Source organism: Balaenoptera physalus (assembly GCF_965194825.1).
Source record: "Balaenoptera physalus genome assembly, chromosome: X".
Lineage (NCBI taxonomy): Eukaryota > Metazoa > Chordata > Mammalia > Artiodactyla > Balaenopteridae > Balaenoptera > Balaenoptera physalus.
This window is the reverse complement of record NC_138903.1, coordinates 129,944,142-129,953,954: the sequence shown is the minus strand read 5'-3', so window position 1 is coordinate 129,953,954 and position 9,813 is coordinate 129,944,142. Positions and strand designations below refer to the sequence as shown.

The window sequence follows — 9,813 nt, the reverse complement described above, 5'->3', positions numbered from 1 at the left end:
CTAAAGCAAGAAGACACCTTTCATGCCCATCTATTTGGCAAAATAGTAAAGTCTAGCAGTATCAGGAATGCTGTTGACGATATGGACATACACTGTTGCTGCAAGCACAAGCTTGGCCTGACTGCTTTGGAGACCACTCTGATGATGCTTCATAGACAGCTGCGTGAACGATTACTTACAGTGGAGCTCAGATAGCTCACTTTAGACCTTTGCTCTTTTCTAAATTAAGTACTGAACACTAAACATTTCTCCATAAGCACTGTTTTAGCTGCACCCCACAAATTGTAATGTCGTGTCTTCATTTCCATGTAGTTCAAAACATTTTCTAATTTATCTTGAAATGGGTTATTTAGAAATGGGTCGTTTAATAACCATATATTGAAATAATCAAGAAAGTGAGAAGATGACCCACAGAATGGGAGAAAATATTTGCAAACCATACACCTGATAAGGGACTTGTATCTAGATATATATAAAGAACTGTTTTTAAAAAAATTTTATCGAAGTATAGTCGATTTACAATGTTGTGTCTAATTTCTGCTGTACAGCAAAGTGACTCAGTTTATATATATATATATATATATATATATATATATATATATATATATATATTCCATTCATATTCTTTTCCATTATGGTTTATCACAGGATATTGAATAGAGTTCCCTGTGCTATACAGTAGGACCTTGTTGGTTATCCCTTCTATATATAATAGTTTGCATCTGCTAATCCCAAACTCCCACTACATCCCTCCCCCACCCTCCCTCCCCCTTGGCAACCACAAGTCTGCTCTCTATATCTGTGAGTCTGTTTTTGTTTCGTAGATAGGTTCACTTGTGTTGCATTTTAGATTCCACATTTAAGTGATATCATATGGTATTTGTCTTTCTCTGTCTGACTTACTTCACTTAGTATGATAATCTCTAGGTCCATCCATGTTGCTGCAAAAGGCATTATTTCCTTCTTCTAATGGCTGAGTAATATTCCATTGTACATATATACCACATCTTCTCATAAAGAACTCTTACAACTCAACAATAAAAAGACAAACAACCATATTAAAAATGGACAAAGGATCTGAACAGACATTGCTCCAAAGAAGATATGCAAATGGCCAAGAGCACATGAAATGATGTTCAATATCATTAGTTATCAGGAAAATGTAAATCAAAACCATAACAAGATATCAGTTCATACCCACTAGGATGGCTAGAATCAAAAAGTCAGGCAACAACATGTGTTAGAGAGGATGTAGACAAATCAGAACCCTCATACACTGTTGGTGTGAATGTGAAATGGTGCAGCTGCTTTGGAAAAACAACTAAAAAAGAGTTACAATAAGACCCAGTTAATTCCACTCTTATGTATATACTCAATAAAAATTAGAATATATGTCCACACAGAAACTTGTACATGAATGATCATAGCAGCATTATTCATTAGCCAAAAGGTAAAAACAATTCAAATAACCATCAATGGATGAATGGATAAACAAAACATAGTATGTCTATATAACGAATATTATTTGGCCATAAAAAAAGGAATAAAGCACTGACACATCCTACAATACAGATGAACCCTGAAAACATTACGCTAAGTGAAAGAAACCAGTCACGAAAAACTACATACTATATAATTCTACTTATATGAAAGTCCAGAATAGAGAAATCTATAGAGACAGAAATTAGATTAGTGCTTGCTTAGGCCTGGGTGGGGTGGGGAGAGAGAGGGGTGATAGCTAAAGGATACAAAATTTTTTCTTGAGGTGATAAAAATGTTCTATAATTGTGTGATGGTTATGCTGGACATCTGTTCTCTACAGCAGGGGTCAGTAAACATTTTCGGTAAAGAGCCACATAGTAAATATTTTAGTTTTTGCAAGACATTTGGTTTCTGTGACAACTACTCAACTCTGCTGTTGTAGCACAAAAGCAGTCACAGGCAGTATGGAAACAAGTGGGTGTGGCCATGTGCTAACAAAACTTTGCAAAAGCAGGCGGTGGGCCAGATTTGACCTGGGGGCCATCGTTTGCCAACCTCTGCACTAGATCTTTGCTAAAAAAGATGATCTTTGTTAGCTTAGGGCCATGCACCCAAGATGCATCTCGTGTAGTACAGTGAATAGGAGATATGTGAGTGTTCTCACCTGGGCAACAGTATTGGAGTGGAGGTCGTGATGGTGAGATCTTCTAAAATGAAGAAAGAATCACAATAGTGATAAGGTCTCTTTGTCTCTTTGTGTTACGTTGGCCCAAGCAGAGGATGATCAAGTAGTATAAAGAATGTCAAAGACAATAACCCACAAATGGAAAGATGAATAGTCATCCCTTTGACATTTCATTATGTCCTTCTGGCAAAGTCGTGGGGGCGGGGGTTGCTATAAAACCACCTAGAGCTGTGGAGCGTTCAGGTTTCAAAGACAATGAATTAAATGTAATTTCAAAATAGTTGGTCTTTATGCTAAAACATACACACACACATAGAGGAATAAAGTGTTGTGATCTAAAATGGTTAGAAAAAATGACAGAATAAAAATAATAATTACATTAAGAGAGCATGATTTATTATAAATCTGTTTAGTATTGACAGAAAGCAGGCATGCAGGAGCAGCCTGAAAGCAAGAGAAAGAGTATTTTAAAAAATACAATGTTTAGGAGAAAACTCTAATTCGAAAAGATACATGCACCCCAATGTTCATTGCAGCACTATTTACAATAGCCAAGACATGGAAGCAACCTAAGTGTCCATCGACAGATGAGTAGATAAAGAAGATGTGGTCTATATATGCAATGGAATATTACTCAGCCATAAAAAAGAATGAAATAATGCCATTTGCAGCAACATGGATGGACCTGGAGATTACCATAGTAAGTGAAGTCAGACAGAGAAAGACAAATATCATATGATATCACTTACATGTGGAATCTAAAATATGACACAAATGGACTTATTTACAAAACAGAAATAGACTCACAGACATAGAAAACAAACCTACAGTTACCAAAGGGGACAGCAGGAGGTGGGGGAGAGATAAATTAGGAGCTTGGGATTAACAGATACACACTACTATATACAAAATAGATAAACAACAAGGACCTACTTGTTAGGTAGGTAGCACAGGGAACTCTACTCAATATCCTGTAATAACCTATAATGGAAAAGAATCTGAAAAAGAATATATATATATATATATATATATATATATATATATGTATATATATGTGTGTGTATATATGTATATATATATATATATAACCAAATCGCTTTGCTGTACACTTGAAACTAACACATTGTAAATTAACTATGCTTCAATTTTAAAAATACAATGTTTAATGTTATTCCCAAAGAAAATATTTCCTAACTGAACTCTCCTGTCAAAAAAATTTGTTCTATTTAATAATGGTTATCACCTATGATACAGATGCCCTGTGACGAAAATAATCTTTTGAGATGAGGTAAAAACCTCAATAGTATCTCTCCTTCTCATTTTTTTTCTCATTTATCTGCAATCCTTAATCACAAAGTAAAACAAACAAGAAAAATACTAAATCTACTGAGCACGTGTTCAAATAATTCCTACTCCTGACAGTTACTTGGCATTGACATGATGCTTCCCTGGGTCTGATTGGCTCAGATTAAATATCTCATACCCAAATTTGGCTTCCTTCTCTATTTGACCACAGCCTTACATGGTGAGACAGCTTTTTGTTCCAGCATCAATCACTGTACCTGTGAGTCCCGGGGGTCACCTCACCACTCCTGGAAGGCCACTGGAGTAAATGACAAGAGAGCAGGAAAGGAGTCAGTGAGGACCCAAAGCTATGTTAACCAAGAACACCAGATTTCCCAGGACAGGAGCACTTCCAATAGTTGGCTTCATTGACCCGGCTCTAAATACATTTGTTCTTATCAGACTATGGTCTAGAATTTTAACTTCAGGGCTAGGAGATCTCAGATCCAGCCAGAATCACCTTTCCTTATTTGGTATACTTGCTCTCCCCTGCCTACTTCCCATTAGGGGCTGATTGGCAGTGAAGTCCCTAAGATGAAAGAAAAGTCGGCTAGGAAGTGGAGTCTGGGGTAAGAGTAGCCAGGACAAAGCCGGGGAGGACAAGCGTCTGTGACATGGCACTGAGTCTCTCTGAACCTTCAATTCCTCGGCTATCAAATGTGCATCTCATACCCACCCTGCCACACCGAATATGAGGATTCAGTGTCAGAATGCATAGAAAGAGCCCCTAAAAGCTCTGGCACAGAGGCAGTCCTTATGTTGATTAAGAGTCGACCCCTGAGGCTTATGGGAAGGGGATCCTGGGTAGCCAGCCCAAGACAGGAAATAGCTCCAGAGCTGAGCCCTCAGTCAGCACAGCTACCTCCACGCCACACAGGACGACAGCTTGGAGAACGGGCCCCATGGGTGGGTGGTCACACAGCTTGCCCTAGTTGAAAGTCAGCATCTTCTGAGCGCACAGGGCCATATGACAACATGTTCACTGGGTACTTTGGGGGAAGCAGCCACCGGGCAAAAGAATCGTCCAGCAAGTCCTCTCAAAATCCCAATTCAACCTAGAATAGATGCTATGCATGGCCGCTGCAGGATACTGCTTAATTGAGGTGATTCTTTTCCTCACCACTCTTTCCACCTTCATCCGGTCTCTTTTAGTTAATTGTCAAAAGGTTGTGCTCTTTGCAGCACCTGCTGTTCCTGTGGCTGCTACGGTGGGACGTTGAGGCTGCCTGACAATTTCCTAATTCTGATCCTAAGTTGAGGACAGTGCCAGAGCAACACATGAGTGGCAGAATATCTAGGGTAACCGTGTCATGCCACATTGACTTCTGTGGCTTGTTCAGTACATTCTGGATTTATTATCCTCTTTAGCTGCTGTGACCTTGAGGAAAAGCCATCTGAATTGTAGTGTAAGTATAGCTCACTTAAGAAGGGGGATCTGCTATACATATATTAAATGATGTCTTTCAAACTGAAATGAGGGTCTTTGGAGTGACACTGTCTTGGATTACCCTTTCGAATTATCCATGCTCCTTCCTTTAACACAATGGAAGGCTGGCATCACCGTCACACCTCATTCTGGGGACTTGGGCAGAGATGGTTAGAAGGAATTTTTATTAATATCTGTGAATGGGTACTCTAAAAATAAAGGAAATGCTTTTTAAAAAAACAACTGCATTGAGACAATGCCTACTTTCACAGAGCTTAACACGTGTTGCCATCATCTATTTGAGGCCATCTATCCTTAAAATCAATTTGTAAGTATGTATTGAGTATCTGCCATATGTGAAAGAGAACATTCCACACCTTAAACACAGAAGCTTAAGTAATCATAGAAGACGTGATGCTGTCACTTGAGTAAGAAGAGTACAAGAAATGGAGAGGGAACTTGAATTTCTGTGTACCTACTATGTGCCAAGCTCTATGCTAGGTTCCCTCTCTCTCTCTCTCTCTCTCTATATATATATATACACACACACACACACACACACACACACACACACACATATTTATAATTATGTCTATAATTTTAATTTTCTTAAGAACCATAGAGAACAGGTGTTATTAGCTCCTTTTAATAATGAAGTAAGTTGAAGTGGGTAGATATTAAGAAGGTTATACATGGCCATACAAGCAGTATGAGATACAGGCAGGATTCAATCCCAGTCTACCTGACTCCAATGACTGTGTTCTTTTTACTATACTGCGTTGATATCTAAAAATATGGTTCTTCAGATCTGGGGCAGGAAATGTCCATGATGATCCTGGATTATCTTACCGTACCTAGCAAGGAAGCAAAGACTACTAAAGTCATGTAAAAAGGGCTTAAGGAGCCAGTTTAAAGAGGCTCCCAATGGCCAATGCAAGCCTCAATATGAATAAGAACAATGGATTAAAACACATCAAATATGTTTAAATCCATAAATTCATCATTATACTTTAAAAAAAATCACTCACTGACTTTACTTGCAGATGCTGGCGAACTAGCTCAGTATTTTGAATCAGGCATTTATCTTACCTTCTTATATAAGCTGTGCCCTCAGATAACCAAGTAGTAGATAAACAGATATATGCCAGCTAACAAATAAAGAAGGAAATATAAAATAAGAATATAACAATTTTGCAATCCTTCATGAATGAATGAATCTAGACTTGATCATCAGTGGCTGACATAAAAAGAGACAACCAGATAATATGTGTCTCTTAATGGAGAGCACAAAACCATGTCTGACATAGTCTCACCAAAAACAAAACAAAAAGCAAAAAAAACATGAATCTGATTAAGCCTCTAAAATCGACTACCAATTTAGAGAAAACACATAGTCTGAGGATACTTAGCATACCTATTCAATGTAACGATGCGGATGCAATCAGCAAAATTCAGAGTGTGGGAAATGCTACAGGGAAAAGAATACATTTTCTTCAAAAAATAAATTGCAAGATGAAGAAAGATCAAGGGGGAACCTGTAGGTTAAAAGAGACTAAAAGGCTATATCAATCAATTACAGTATCTATTCTTATTTAGAGCTTTATTCAAACAAACAAGAATCCTTTTACCCCAACTGTAAGATAATTGGAAACTGGAACACTGGCTGGATATTTGTTGATTTTAATGAAGTTTTGTTCATTTTGAGCTGTGATAATTGCATAGTGGATATTTTTTTAAGAGTCCTAAAACTTTAGAAATACATACTGAACTATTTACAGCTGAGGTCTGCAATTTGCTTCAAGATATTACAGAAAGAGGGAAAGTGAATGTGGTATAGATGAAAGAGTGGCCACGGGTTGATCATTTTTGAGGTTTGGTGATGGGATTAGGGGTGTCCTTATATAATTCTATCTGCTTTTGTATGTCTTTTTCATAATGAAATGATATAAAACATATATATGATTTGAAGAGACACACATACAAAATCCCACATCTTGGAATTGATCCTACAGATATACAGTGGAATCACACCATATGCATATGCAAGTCATACAGATTCAAAAGTAGGCACTCAGCATACAGAGAGGGAGAGGGGAGAAAGGTGTGAGAGAGACAGAAAGAGACAGAGACAGAAAGATAGAGGAAAGAGAGTTGAGAGAGACAGAAGACAACAGTTGAAATGGTGTAGCAAGTTGTGCCCACCATTCTTCTCAATGACCCTGCTCTGCCCTAGAGAGAATGTAAGGTAGACGCTGTGATTCTGTTAATCCCTCATTAAGTCTCAATCCCCATGTGCCTCTCACAGAGTGAGCATCTCATTGTGATGCTGGTATTTCAAGATGCATACATGTCATTCAACACGGCTCGTAACTACAAGCTCATCTCCTCATCAGGTGCTGAGCCAAAGACTCAGAGATCTACTTCAATACTGGAGGACAAACAGGCAAACAGACTGCTGGAATGATAAAGATATGGTATGTCAGCCTTCCTAAGGGAATTTTAAGGGTGTTTTTGACTATATGGGATTTTCACTGTATGTGGTAGTTAAATAATCTAACAAAAGATGCCAACGTCCACTGTACCCCACACGGGTGTGCAAGGATATGTGTAAAATATTTTTAATATTTAATATATCATTGTCATATTTTAAAAACGAGAAATCCCGAATGTTCACTAATAGAGGATTGGTTAAACACAGTGTATCCCCACAATGGAATACTTTATGGAGCCTTTACAGAGAAGAAGGTAGATATTTCCCAACCACTGATAGGAAAAGATGTCCAAGACAGTGTTACATGGAAAAAGCATGTGGCAGGACAATGCATATGGTGTGCTTCCCTTTTTGTAAATAACAAAAGGAATAAAGATATACCTATGGATACGTACACACCATTGTTCATCACAGGACATTTCAAGAATACACAAGAAGCTGGCAATAGTAATAGACTCTGATGAGAGGGGATGGGAGTTTAGAGTGGGAGAGTTACTTCCCTTGCACTGTACACTCTTCTATATAGTTTGAAATCTTATCATGTGCATGTATCAATACTGAAACTTTTGCTGAAGTATAACACACGTATAGCAAAGTGCATAGTTCATACCTGTACAGCTCAATGAATGAGCATAAAGTGAACACACCCAAGTAACCACTACCCGGGCCCCCAGAGAGAACGTTACCAGTCTCCAGAAGCCCAGTCAGGCCCATCATTTTCCTCCCCTTCCTCCTGAAAGTTAGCACTATTCCTGATTTCTAACACAATCGTTTAATTTTGTCTCTTTCCGAATTTTATAGAAATTGAGTCACACAGTGCGTGCATTCTTTAGGGTCTGACTTATTTTGATCAACATGATGTTTGTAAGAGTTTTCCATGTTCTTGTTAATTTGTACAGTATCCCATTGTATACATGCACCACAATTTATTTATACATTCACTGCTGATGGACATTTGGGGTGTTTCTGTTATTTGGCTGGTACTAAATAATGCTCTAATGGACATCCTTGTCTATGTCTTTTGGTGAATACATGCAGTGGAATTACGGGGTAGATTGCTGGGTCAGAGGGTTGATGTTTGTTTAGCTTTAGTAGATACTGCCAAACAGCTTTCCAAAGTGGTTGTATCAGTTCAGCCTTCAGCTAGCAGTGTATGCAAGTTGAATTAACTTTTCAAACAAACAAGAACAAGAACAAAAACAAAACCCTAATTCAATTCATATAAGCATTGTTGATTTGATTGGTATTTCTGTGTTATATTCTGTGTTTCACTTGTAAAAGTTAAAGACATGGGTCACTATGTTACCACATGTGCTTATGCAAGGTTCTTGTGACAAATCCTCATTTGAGTTTCATGTCAGGGAGAAGATGATCTTAAAAGAGGAATATAGCTGCTTTCTGGTCCTCAGATAATACATACCACTGTAACCCTTAACCTTGACTGCCAAGAAATCCGGAGTCAATGTCAGTGTTCAACAGCTATAGCATTCCACTCATCCAAAGTATTTGGTGATATCGACTCTTTCTTTTTCAAATAGACAATTCTGTTCTATGTCTTACTTTGCATTATGTTTAAACTGGTAAGCTTCTGCAAATCCTTTTGGAAATAAAGGGGAAAGGCTAAATTGTAAATAAATAAAGCAAAAATAGTTCTAGTCCCAGATGGTGAAGTTTCAAAACAAAATTTAGGAAACTAAGGCTAATGCAACCCCAACAAGAAAAGAAGCAGTATAGATGCAGTGTTCTGTAATTTGTGATTGGCCAATCACCCTGTCACATGGCTGGTGGCCTAGGCAATGTCAGGCTTGTATGAGTCCTAGGTTCTCACCAAACAAAATGCCGTGTTTTATCTTGATGGGAGAAAGGTGGCAAAAGTAGTGCTCTCCCAGGATTTGGGAATTTTTGACTCAATAGCCTTTGGACAAGACCCTCTCCCCAGACAAAAGTTCAATTTCTTCTCCTTGAATTGGAATTAAATCCACATTTGGAAGGGACACACAATCTACTACCACATTTCTCAGTCAAGTATTGCCCCCTTGGAACATCTTCCTAGCTGTGCTTCCAGGCAGATAGAATCCCACATCCCTCTTGGTCACTGTCAGAATGAACCCTAGCCAATCCAGAGGTCCACTTTCCTCACCTTTGGATGCTGCTCTGATATTCAGTTAATGCTTCATGAATGTATCAATGAATTTCTTAGATCTCACAGTAGTGACCAAATGGTCTTAATAAGAGCTTTCCATTTGGCTCGGGGCTAAGTCTATGCTCAGTTTCAAATGGATATCACAAAGAATAGGAGCTCAAGGGAGAAAGAGAGCCTGGGCTGAGGTTCCAGTAGGGTTTCCAAAGATCTGGAATTTGAATGGAACTTTGAAAAATAGATAA

General features: G+C 38.2%; 1 long non-coding RNA gene across 2 annotated transcripts in view; it reads right to left on the bottom strand.

Annotated features, from left to right (window-relative positions):
- Positions 1–818: 818 nt before the first annotated feature.
- LOC309652240 overlaps positions 819–9,813 on the bottom strand; it is a 78,868-nt gene continuing 69,873 nt past the window's right edge. For both annotated transcript variants that reach the window (XR_014258613.1, XR_014258614.1), the window contains exon 6: positions 819–3,770. This is a non-coding gene — a long non-coding RNA (uncharacterized lncRNA). The remainder of the gene's footprint in view (positions 3,771–9,813) is intronic.